The 13,131-nt window shown below is 45.4% G+C and overlaps 1 long non-coding RNA gene across 1 annotated transcript in view; it reads left to right on the forward strand.

Moving 5' to 3' along the window:
- The first annotated feature begins 8,957 nt into the window (after window positions 1-8,957).
- The window catches only part of LOC131811539 (uncharacterized), a 36,365-nt gene continuing 32,191 nt past the window's right edge, over window positions 8,958-13,131 (forward strand). The window contains exons 1-2 of the long non-coding RNA XR_009345975.1: window positions 8,958-9,140; window positions 12,327-12,460. This is a non-coding gene — a long non-coding RNA (uncharacterized LOC131811539). The remainder of the gene's footprint in view (window positions 9,141-12,326; window positions 12,461-13,131) is intronic.

Raw genomic sequence — 13,131 nt, forward strand, 5'->3', positions numbered from 1 at the left:
AAAACTGTATTCCGGTATTCATACTTATGAATAAACTTACTTATAAAGCAAGCGGTGGAGGGTTTAGTATTCAGACTATACGCATCGAATAATGAAAATGGTCTGACATAAAGACATTATTTACAACTGGCTTTTTGAATGTCTTCAGTGGGCTAGATCTGCAAAATGGGCATTCGTCATTGGTATAGAGGACAGTAAGCAAGCATTAAGTAGGAAAGCACAGGGGTGAGAAACAGAGCATTTCAAGTCGGAAGGACTGAAATTTGCATCCGGGCCCTGCCTATATGTGTAATTAAAGATAAGTAATTTTACCCACCTAAGCCTGTTTATTTCTTTGTAAATAGGGAAAATAATGTCACTGTTTATTCACTGAATAGACTGTATAAAGATTAAACTAGTTTAGCTTGGTGTTGGGCTCAATAAATACTAGTTTTACTATTAATGTTATTAGTTGAGAGTAATATAATGTGGAGTTAGGTATCATGTGGGTGAAAAAGACTTAATTATAGTTGAACACCACACTGGGGAGGTGGAATATGAACTGGTCTTTGAAGTATAATAGAGTTTGGAGAGACGCAAGAGAGGAGGATGGGATCCTTGGTAGAAGAAACACGCAGCCTGTGGAGCATGAAAGACCTAGGTATGTTTGCAAAATAGTAGATCATCTAGTTTGGTGAACATAAGGGTATAATGGGAATGATGGTTGAAAACGCAGGTTGGGTCCTTGGTTGTGGAAACTGAGGTGGAAGAGATTTCAGAGCTCCAGGATTACACCTTATTGATTAGTACTGAGAAAGTGGGTGTCTACACTACCAAACCAGGATGCAGAGCCTCATTACCTTTGGGGTGGGGTGTGCTTTTGGTACCACAGATTACTCCATCATCGTCATCTCTCTGGCCTGTCTTCCCCTAACCAAGCCATTGGCAATCGGATCTTGCTCCCATGCTGACATTTCCCTGAGACTCATTTCATGCTACTTCTTCACGGGGGCATCTGGGCTGACAATGCAGAGAGACTTTTCCCACATAATTGAAAGGAATTTCTGATTATGCGCGGGGATGTCAGCCATGATGAGGTCTTGGACTCTTTCCAATTCCAGCTGCTTCTGATGACAGTGTCCCAGTCCCCCTCTCTCCGCCCCCTCCCTGGCATTCTCACTGTGAACTTTTTGCTCCCTTCTGGGAGTGATTTCTCAAGATAATATGCTATTTCCAAGCTTCCCTTTCTCCAGCCAGATTGATGGGTCCTGCGTGAAGTGTACTCTTTTGGGGGGCCCAGCTCAGAAGCGCTGCTATTGCACAGACCTGCACAAATTTCATCAGTAGTCACCCTGTCATTTCCATATCTGGAACCCTGTGCCTGACAGGAAAAGGTTGAGTGAACACACATATATTTTGGGTCTTTCTTTAGAGAAGTTCTTTTGAATATGCAGAACAAAGTGAGGGCTGCATTTATCTCTGACCTTTTCCGGCTCTTTTCTTGCATCTGTTAAGGGAAAAGCAGGCCTCCGAGCTCACCAGCCTCCTCTCCCACGGAGCAGATGATAGAGTTGCCTGGATTCACTTCCTCACCAGCCTTCATTGCTCAGTCCTGCTTAAATCTTTCCCCCTGTGGGTGATTCTCCTTGGGGTTTCTGGGGGATCTTAGGAAAAAATGAAACATGGTCCACGGGGAGTGGTTGAGGTAGGGGCTATACATTCAGGACCCTGGCTTCTCCCTGTGTGTTCAGCCTTTAAAAATTTCTTTCCACTGAGTGATTAACCCCACTGTTACCCTCTATGTGTTTCCTGGTAGAAGATGTGAGGAAAGAACGTGTTATCAGGAACAGGGAAGGGAAAGATGGAGAAAGCAACAGCTTACTCTCAGTGCCAGTCAGAGACAATGGCTTGGCTTGGAACAAATAGTTTTCAGTCCACGATTCCATCACAGATCTGGCACAATCCAGAGGTGACTCTGGGAGCAGAAATCTACCAATACAAGCTTTTGCCATTTTTTATAACTTCACTGGGAAACAGCTATGACATAGTAGAAAGAATTAGTATCAGGAGTCTTGATTTGGTTCTGGTTAGGCCTTTTAGAAGGTGCATGGCTCTGTGCCTGGTGCATAGCAAGTGTTTAACAATGAAAATATGATCTGGAGCAAGATCACATATTAAATATATTATGTGTATTTGTATATGTATATGTATGCATATGTGAGTATATATACACACACATACATATACACATATACACACACACACACAGTGTCATGGTGTGCTTTCATAGATTAAATGAAAGCACTATGAACAATGCCCTAAGAACAATGTTCCAAGCATAATACATACCTATATATGTATGCATGTGTGTAAGAGTGTGTGTGTGTGTGTGTGTGTGTGTACACACACATACGTTAATCTTAGTTTACCCTCCAGTGGAACACTATTTACATCCAACCCACCCATATATAAAATATCTACCTTGGATCCTTGAGATTTCATTATTAAATGTATGATATTTCTTTTGATTTAAATCTTACATTTTCCTAATGACCACGTTTAAAATGCAAATGCCCTGGTTCAGGCATCACGGTAAATTGTTGTATGTGAACTAGTTTGAAAAATTACTTCCTAAGATAGGCACAAAAGACCAAGTACCTTTTTTTTAAGCCCCAAAGAGGAGTGGGTAGGTAGAAGGATACTAGAAGAGAAAGCTGGAAACTGAGTCTTCATCAGAGATTGACCCCATCTTTCTGGTCCAGGTGATCAGACCCAATTCTTATATGGTAGGGAAGAAAAAAAATAGGATGGGTAGAGGGGTTATTCTCTGAAAAGATAAGCAGTGACAGTATTTATTTGTTTTTTTGATGTTGACTGAGACTCACAGAGAATAATTACTTTTGCCTAACAGAATATTAGCCTCTCCCAGGTGAACTGGTTGTATTCATTCAGGAACACTCATTACAACATCCCAAGGTGTTGCTTGAATTTTTCTTGGTTGGAGATGGCTCCTGCTTCTTAAGGCCTGTTTTCTACTGTTGAATGACCAAAAATTTTAGGAAAGATTTAATTTAGTTGGGTGGTTAAGATCTTTGGTATTTATTGGCTATTAACATCATTTGAAACTCTTCAATGTCCAATAGGACCATTTTCTCTTTGGTGTGAGAGGAGCAAGGGGTTAAGCCAAATTAAAGCAAAATTATGAGGAAGCTTAGATTTGCCTTAAACCCCTTACATTTGCTCTTTGTATCTCTCCTTTGTCCGCATAGCCTTTCTGAGTCTCTCAACACTGGAGGCCCAAAACCTTTCTGGGTTTGACATTTGTACAGTTCCACTAATTGTTAAATGGAAAGAAACCTCACTGTACAAATGCTAACAAGAGAAACAACATTATGGCAAGTCATATAATTAATGTGACAGAAAATATTCTGTGGGTCCTTCCTTAAATCTTGCCATGGAAGCAGTCATCAAATCTACCCACATCTCAGTCTTTGACTCCCAGAAACTTATACTGAGGGAAAAGCTAACAATGAATCCCAGGGACCAAGAAGATCTTAGCTCGTGGTAAGCAAAGATAAGGCTGTTATTTTAAGTCTTCTTTTCTCTCCCACGCCGCCACCCTCAACTCATGCCTCTTCTATATATTCTAATGTCATGAAACTCAACCACAACAAGCCAAAGTATACATTCAAAGGAAATGAATAACCATATGCACAACAATGTCACTCTTTTGGGAGGCCTTGCTCTTTAGCACTGATCATAAGACATTCATTCAGCTACAGGGATAGTATCAGAGTGTGTCTCTCCATCTCTCACTAGTTAAATGTTCTCGGAGGATGTACCTGTTATTTCTGATGTCCTGTGTCCCACAATAGGGTGGGGAATGAGTATGCACAGAGCACCAAGGGGACAGGAAGGACCATGCCACCCAGATATTTCTGATCCAAAATGTTAACCAGTGAGCCTAACATTTGCCTTTCATTAATCAAAAAAAGGATTAAACTTCCAGTGTCTTTTTCTCTAATAAAGAGCTGCCGCTTTGCTCTGATTACAATTCCTCAACTCAGGAACCAGAAGAAGTAGGCTGAGCCAAAATAGCCTATGAGAGCAGGGTAAATAGGGGCCCTGGGAAGGAAGAAAGCTGATGAACCAGCTCAACGTCAACAAAAAGCTCTGATCTGTAGCATTTGCTGATTTCCATGGTGTAAATACTTCCATCATGACCAATTTCAAGCTACCAACATGAAGTTACCAAAACTGGAATTGGAGAAGGATGAGCACAGTTAGCTTCGTCTGAGTCAGCTTCAGCATACCAATAGGGAAGTGACTTTTGTGAGGTCACAAGGTCACTAAAATGTCAAGCCACAGGCTGACATGATGTTCCAGTATGCTTGCTCATTGTTTAATCAATTTGCTATTTAAAATGGGACGCTGTTCATCCTTTATTTATTTATTGTTAAGAAAGGCAGACCAATACATGCAGCACCTCGTGGATGTATCTGGAGTCTTGGAAGCTTGTCTACCCTATGTTCTCCTATAAACGAACCTTGAGAGCTTGTATGGAGATTCTATCAGGAGAGAAGATCCACTCATGTATTCTTGACCAAAGACTGAACCTCCTCTATTGGGGAAGATTATCCTTCTCCACTAAGCACACAGTTCTGAGAGGGATGTACTTGGAGTGGAGAGAGAAGAAGGGGACACCTGCCCAGCCAGCCAGATCAGCCAAATCAATGCTGGCAATCATTGGGGTGACAGATACCATAGTCAGATCATCTCTCATATCCAAAGATGGTAATTCTTCACATGTGGTTATTTTTGTTGTTGTTTTCTTGGGCCTGCCAGATTCAGCTAGTTTCTGAGAACCTAAAAACTAAGGAGAAGTATATATTGAGGCCAGAGGTCTTATTCTCTCTCTAATGTAGAAGAAACCTTATTCCAGTTTACATTTGTAAAATTTTGTTAATTTTCCCCAAATGCACAGGCCACCATCTCAGTGTGGGACCCTGGTCAAGTCATTTCCCTTTTCCGGACTATTGTTTTTGCCTCTGCAAAATGAGGAGGGTAGATTACAAAATCTCCCAAGTTCCTTGTAGCTTTAACATTCCTCTTATCCAAAACTGAAAATCCCAAAGCTACGAATCCAAAATATAAAATCAAATGAAAACTTTCAGTCAAAGCAACACCCTTTTCTGTTTACATGCTGTTGGATAACCAGTTTCCTGCCCCTCAGTCAAATGGAGTTGTGATTCTGACAGATTTTCCTCCTCACTCCTCACGCAGGGCCTCAGCATGCCATGTGATTTGAAAGGACACCAGCAAGTCCCAGCCTTTGTCCTTAAACTGCTCTCCCACTGGCCCAGTACTTGGCCTGACATTCTACCTTTATATATAAACTCTGTTCCATTCTGAGATGCCCAGACCACTCTGATGAAGCAGAAGGAATCTATCGGGCACCATGAATGCTTTTGAATCCAGAAGTACTCTACCTGACACCAGTTGAGCCAACCTCCCAATAATGAGAGACACACACCAGGTACATGTGGAGGGGGAGAAGTAGGAGACAGAGTCAAGTCTAAGGTCCTGGGGAGGTGGAGGGATAGCCCAGGCAGAAGGGTGTGGCCAGTTCCCCTGCACAGCCAGAGGACAGCCAGTGGGTGGTGGGAAAGGGGAAGGCACTAAAGGAATAAGAAGGACCCATAACAGAAAGGTGGAAAGTGAGAGAGAATTCTCTAGCTCACTCTGCTGAAATCCACCTTGCACATTTCTGTCTTTGATATAGATGGGGAAGGTGACAGAGGGGTCCTTGGCATGAGCTACACTAGTGCCTTTGTCTCTATGATCATCGAGAGGGGCTTCCACATCTGGTAGCATCTGGCTGGACAGGTCTCAGAGTCTGTGCTCACCAAAACCTTTCCTGTAGCTGATCCAGCTAGCATGCACTGGGAAGGAGACTGAAGGGGAGGAGAACAAATGTGGAGGGAGACCAAGCAGGAGGCCTTTGGGTGAAATGGGGAGCTAAGCCCAGAAAGGCCAATGCAATTTTGGTGACTACTGTGGCTAGTGAGTTCAGGAGCCAGAGAAGCTTGGCTGAGGGGCTGGCTTCAGACTCCTGACTGGGGAGGCAGCTGTGCTCTGCTCTCTCCTCCAGGGCACTCTGCTTCACAGTAAGTCCTTTGGAAAGGAAACACTAAAACATATAGTTATACTCACTCTATCCCTGCTGGTGGCATTTTCTAGTTACAAAACTAAGCTTACTGAAGTTAGTTGTTGTTTTTTTTATTCCCTTGCTTGGGTGTACATGCTTAGGCTGTTCATGGGATAATCTAGCCCCAGTTGCAGCCCTAAACTGGCTAAGTGGACAATTTCTGTGTGCTGAGTGCACAAGAGCGAGCCCATTCACAATCCTGGAAAAACAATTAAAAGTAACGATAGTAATAGTAATAACAATAGCTAACAACTATAATGGTTACTGTAAGCCAGGTGAGAGAGCTGTGACTTGAACCCAGTCCTTCTGGCTCTAGAGTCTGTGATCACCCCCCCTTCCAAAGACAGATGTCTTCCTCTCCCCAAGAATGTAACCCAAGTCAGATGGGGGAAGAGCCCCAAGGTAGGGAGTTGTAGGTGACCTGGGATCTGTGACACTGGGCACAAAACTGTCTCTTATCCTCTATTTCTTCCCTAAATAATCAGAGTAGCAAAGAAGACTATCAAGATCAAAAGGTCTCACTGTTATATGTCCCACTTTGTGTCTGGTGATCCAATGCGCCACAAGACGATGCACATTGTTTGATACATAAAGCCGGAAGTACCTGTAATGACTGTTTTCCAGGCAAGATTACAAAGACTACTCTAGGGGAATGATCTCACAAGGCCATAAAGCTAGAAAAAGGCAGAACTGGGACCTGCCCCACTGTTTCTTTTTCTTTCTTTCTTTCTTTCTTTCTTTTTTAAAGATTTTATGTATGCATTTGATAGAGAAAGAGAGAGAGAGACAGAGCAAGAGAGGGAATACAAACAGGGGGAATGGGAGAAAGAGAAGCAGACTCCCCACCAAGCAGGGAGCCCGATGCGGGGCTCAATCCCAGGACCATGGAATCATGACCTGAGCCAAAGGCAGACTGTTAATGACTGAGACACCAAGGCATCCCTGCCCTACCGCTTCTAACTGTAAAGCTGGGACATGAGAAGAAAGCAGAGGTTTTGTACAGCGCTCCTCTGAGGGGGGGGCTTAGGAAGTCTATGCGTCCTGCTGGGGCTACTGGGGTTTGAGTGGAAGGGGAACAGGGCAAAGGGGAGAGAGGGTCCTCTTTACTTGTTTACCTGCCTGTGATTTCATTTGAAGATTTTATGGATTGAAAAAATCTTGTGCTTCACTCTGTTCTGGGTCTGTCACCCTTCACATCAGGGGCTACAGTGGGGCTTCGGACCACTGTCACCAAGAGCAAAAAGGTATGAGGAGAGAATGGTGCTTTAGGTCTTCTCAGTAAAAACTAGGGAGGCTCTGTGAGTGAATTCCTATTCATGAGACAACCCATTCCCGCTCCTGGAAAAATGACTTGAGACAACATTGATAATAAAAATGAACAAAACGTGTCATGCTTGCTAGGTGCCAAGCACTATTCTAAAATTGCATGTTGCCTAATCTATGCGGCTTGTAAAAACCTACAGTGGCTCTTCTTTACAATGAGAGACCATTGACTCCTTTCCAGAAGAAAATGGTTTTCTTACTTGTAATTTCTCTGTTATAGATACAATCACTCCTGCTCCTTATACATAGCTATCTATACCTTTGTATACACACCCACACCTATATATGTAACATAGGTACACATACTCGTGTATATATGTTCATGTACAGAAGAATTCATCTTTTACTTTGTCCATCTTTAGCACACCACTGTTATAGAAATGCTGCCACCCTCTCACTCTTACCTGATTTTCACCTTTGCAATGATGGAAATAAGTAAATCGACCAACCATGGGGAAGGCCTTGAAGGATAGTGCAGGGAAATTTTTATTTTAAGAGTTGGGAGACCTGAATCCCAGACTCGGTTTTCATTAGTTATGTAGCCGGTTCCAGCAATGTTTATTAATTATCTCCTAAGCATAAAGGATCATGGGGGCACCATAAGTACATGATACAGTCATGGGGGTACAGGGAAGATACAGGGACATATGGGGAAGGGGCCATGGAATGGGTGCAAGGTGAGGACTGGGGAAGGTGCTGGCATCTGAAACAAGTCTGGAAGGATGGGTACAGATATTTATTTGTACTTGGCCTCTTTCGGCAAGGGAGGGGACTGAATTTGAACGGTGAGGAAGGCAGCCTGGCAAGACAACAAAAGAGAGGCAGGGAGTCTGGGGTGAGGGCAGCATGCTGAAGCCGAGTCCCCACTCTTACACTTCCTTCTCATCTGTTAAAGGAGCAGTGAGGACTGAGTAGGTGACTTCCCAAGGCCTCAGCCCAGGCATGACACCGCAGGAGGTGGGTCATGTGCAGGCAGCTTCCATTCCTGGCTCCCCACGTAGCACAGTCCCTCCCATTAAGAGCCACCTGGCAAAGACCCAAATGCTGCTTTTGTCTTAATCCATGGTGTTCCAGAATCAACCTCTGCGTTTCTCCATCTTCCACTTCTAAGCACAGCCTCATTGATATTCTGCAAACTTTCCCGGCCCCCTTCTTGTCTAATTCTGTGAGAAGACATTTCAATGAGTCTGAGCCGGGACAATTTAGAGCTGAGACTCGGATCTCTATTCACAGCCAGGGTACGTTCTCACCAGATTTGAGTCAGGAGGCTAAGCTTTTTAGATCCCCCAACGGCATTGTCTCCAAGTGTTCTCGGGGCCAGGCTGCCAAGTTCATGCGAGGTGCTGATCTCCCTGCTTTCACAGACTTACTTATTAGCAGCTTTCTTTCTTTTTCTTTTCTCTCTTTTTTTTTTTTTTTTTTTTTTTTGCTTTCCAAGCCCGTAGATACAATTATTAGAAATTCCTGGTTTTGTGCCCATGTTGAAAGAAGGCCTGAATGGGTATGCTAAGGACCCGAAAGTGAGCCGCTCTCCCTAACTCCAGCTTATGCGGTTAATTAGATTTGGATGGTTTCAGAGGAGCAGCTGGAGTTTTCAGAAAATGGGAACCATAAAAAGGGACTATTCAAGGTATTTTGGAGGGGCCTTATAAAACAATGTAGCTGTGAAATGGGGTTTGGGAAATACAACGCTCTTGATTGGGGGGGAGGTTTCGGGGGAGAGGGGCGGGCAAGGGGCAGCAGGAATGGGTGCGAGCAGGCAGAGAAATGCCAGGCCAGGGCAGATTCCATTCACATGGATGTGGTCAAGCTGGTGCCACACAGCTCTGGGCCCTACAGCAGCTCCGTCCCTAGCCTGGGGGGAGCAGCTTCAGCACAAGCCGGAGGCACGTCAACCGGGGAAGACGGTAGTTAAATACTGGCCTTGGAGGGAAAGCCTACTCTCATTTGGCTGAAACTATTCCAGTTATTCAGAAAACACAGTTTCTGCAGTGCTGGCTTTGCACTCTGCAGGTAGCTTGGGGGGATGACCCCCTCGCTGAGTCGGACTACAGGAGAACCACGCTCTCCTTACTTTGGACTGAATACAGCCCGACCCAGACGTGCCTCCGTGGCCGGCCTGGTGCCTTGCAATGTGGTATTTTAAACCTGTTGAATATGCAGACACCTGTGGAACATGAGTCTCCACAGCCTAACCGTCTAACAGTGGGACTGGGCCTTTCCTCTGCCTGTCTAGAGTTCACAGTGGGGTTTTTCATCTCGAAGACCAAGGAGGGTCTCTGGCATTCGGTTACTCCCTCGTGATAATGCAGAACCTTTATGAGAACGTGTGGAAGGCGTGGGGTGCAGGAGGGCCTGAGGGGGTCAGCGGTGGAGGGGGGAGTGGGGAGCTGCAGGGAAGTAGGAAGGAAGGTGACTTTCCACAGTTCCACCAGTAGGAGGAGGGCAGCTCATAGCCACAAACTGACCTACTACTGCCAGGGACTACGGTCAGGGGTGCTCCCACGGAGAAGGTGGGCATGAACAGTGGCATGTTGTTTCATGGAGCAGTAATTAGGAAGCTTTTTGTAACCTAGCTTTTCCTCTAATTACTGGGAGACTTTCTTTAGATTAAGTTCTATACAGAAACGCAGACTATGAACTTGGTTAAGGGAGCGTGAGCAGCCAGGGCTGTGCTTGGCTCTGGCTTTTTCTCACTCCTCAGATGGCCTCTTGCATCCAGGCAGAGAGCCCTGGGCCCCCCTTGTTGCTCTGGAGCCTCTGTGTTCTGCAGAGCAGACTTCTACCAAATCCAGACGTTTTAACCTGTCCCATCTGTTTTTTATATTAGGGTCTGTCTGTAGGTCTGCCCCTTTCCTCCATTCCTGATTCACATGGAGTCAATGTGTGACAGACTGTCTGGTTGTGTAGGTGGGAGCTGTGTGGGACCAAAATGTGGTTATTAATATCAGTGTGTCCATGGGCTGTCAAGGTCCCGGAGAGAATCATGGTTTCAAAGAACAGCTAGCTTACTCATTCCTTTAGCAAAAGACCACCTTCTTATACCAACACCACGGCATTGTGTCCTGCTGCTCCTGGGGTGAACGAGATGTGGCTGCTTCTGTGAAGGGGTCTGTGCTCTAATCAGGGCGAACACCACACACGCAATGAGTGCAGTGCAGGACCACTGACTTCATCAGTACTGCATCAGAAGGGCACCAAATGCTCTCAGAGGAAGGAGGGAGACTTTCATCTCAGTGATCTGACAGGAGCTGCACAATGTGCTACCCAGTTTCTGGGGAGAGAACAAGCAGGGAGGGATGTGGGCGCCTGCTGCCCAGTGGATTCTGTTTTGACTTTTTAAAGGTTTAAATACTAGAAGAGAGGGAGTGAATAGAAAAAAGTGAAGAATTTAGGGGTGAGGGAGGAGGGAAAGAGAGGGAGAGAGGCTTGCTTTGGAGAAGCTTTCAGTGGGTAACACTATGAAGTCTCCCTTTTCTGTTCAGAACCCTGATATTTTTAGATACTGTCTGCTCCTGGTTCTTAGCTTTCCAATTGTCTGTGTGCCCTTTCTCTCTGTGGCATATTTTTAGATTGTTGGCTTCTAAAAGGCAAGAATGGTGGGCAGGTACTTTAGTAAATCAGTTTACATTCCAAGTGCTTCCCTTCCTTGGAAACGAGATCACCAGCTGGATAGCCTTTAGGCAACTAGAACACATGCGGAACACTCACTTTCTGTGTTAGTTGGGGGTTGAGGTGAGGTGTAAGGATGTCCACATAAGACAGGGCACTTGTCTCCAGAATTGGGCTATTTGGAGAGACAAGACAAACCACCAGAAGCTTTTAAAAAACAGTGAACTCCTAAACTCTGGGATGTCTATAAATGTAACTAGTGTTGACCACTTGAGTGGCTAGAGGACATTTCTTTGGGGCCAGGGGTGAGCTAAGACCTAGAGAAGGTTCATGAATTAGGAAAGAAATTGAATTAGTAAGTTATTCAATGCCTAGACTTCAGTCCCAGATACTGTGGCAGGACACAAAAAGTAGAAAACCCTTGAGTCATTTTCTGTTTTCCAAGGGGTTGGGGGTTGTATAGGAAGCCATCCTTGCCAGTTAAGGCATGCACAGAGATGTGCTGTTAGGTTGTGTGGTTCCAACAGTGGCAGAGCAGAAAAGGAAGAGACCTTCACGGGGCTGAAGCGGCCATCAGGGGAGGCAGTACCCTTTAAATGAAGAAGGGGAATCTGGAGAAATGATACATCAAACAGAGTAGGTTACCCGGAAAGGAAGGAGGTAAGGGGTAGCTTGGGCAGAGGTCCAGAGGCAGGCTAAGCATATCTGATTAAAATGAAACATCCTCTGATAGTAGTGGAGGGTCTGGGCTGGCCAAGAGCAAGAGTGGAATGTAGGCAAAGATTCTGAGTGGAGACTACCTTGAGTTTGGAGACTGGCAGCCTTGACTTCTAAGCTAAGAGTTGTAAACTTTTTCCTGTAGGCAAGACAAGCTCTTTTTTGGATCAGGCACCCAAGCCCCCTACCATTTCATCAGGTGGAGAGACGCCCTCACCAGTGGTCAGTGGTCAGTGGTCAGACAGGTTTGTACCAGGTTGCGTGGCAGGATTTGGAGGCACAGACAGAAGGGGCTGGAAGCGGCTTGCCATAATTGGCTCTCTCTAGGCTGCTGCCTTGTTGTGAGAAGAGGTGGTGCTCCCTCCTCTGCACACAGTGATTGCTGGCCCAAAATAGCCCTGCACCTGCTCTGAGATGCCTGCAAGATAATTTCAGCTTCCAAGGAAACTGCCCTGATTGGTGTTGATTTTTCATGACCTCCCTTCAGGCGAACACCTGGAGATAAGCACCTGATCGTGGAGGTGCACCCTGGCGAGCTGAAGGCATGGAAGTATGCAGCCTGGTGCTCCTATCTCCTCCCAGGAAGGAAAGGCTCTGGCTCTGGGGCCCTCTACCCCACAGGTATCTGAACCAAAAGGCTGGGCATTAACTGGGCAATGAAGAGGAAGAGAGTGGGGGGCTGGGGGTGGCGTAGTATGGGAAGTAGGAGCTGGAGTCATTGCCCTGAAGAGCCACTTTGGAAGCAATGCTTGAAGTGGGCCCTGTCTCCTATCTGATTTACAATTTGTCTCTGACCTATCTTCCAAGCTGATCTCCCACCTCCGCACACTCTTCACTTCAGCTCAAAACCACTCTCGAGGGCCGCCTGGGTGGCTCAGTCATTAAGTCGTCTGCCTTCTGCTCAGGTCATGATCCCAGGGTCCTGGGATCAAGCCCCGCATCCGGCTCCCTGCTCAATGAGAAGCCTGCTTCTCTCTCTCCAACACCCCTGCTTGTGTTCCCTCCCTCACTGTGTCTCTCTCTCTCTGTCAAAGAAATCAATAAAAATCTTCAAACAAAAAAAAACCCAAAAAAACAAAACAAAACAAAAAACACTCTCTAGAAAGGCCTTCCTTTAGTTCATGCCTGGAGTTCTGGTCTGCTCATGTAACCAGACGCTTCCCTTTCACCTCAAACAACACTTTTTTTCTTAGACCCAATTGTGACCTTCTATATGCAGAAAAATCCAGGCGACTTGGGAGAAATAAATATAACTGGCTGAAACTTGAAGGGATCACAGATTAGTAAACTGG

The sequence above is a fragment of the Mustela lutreola genome, chromosome 11, assembly GCF_030435805.1.
Source record: "Mustela lutreola isolate mMusLut2 chromosome 11, mMusLut2.pri, whole genome shotgun sequence".
Lineage (NCBI taxonomy): Eukaryota > Metazoa > Chordata > Mammalia > Carnivora > Mustelidae > Mustela > Mustela lutreola.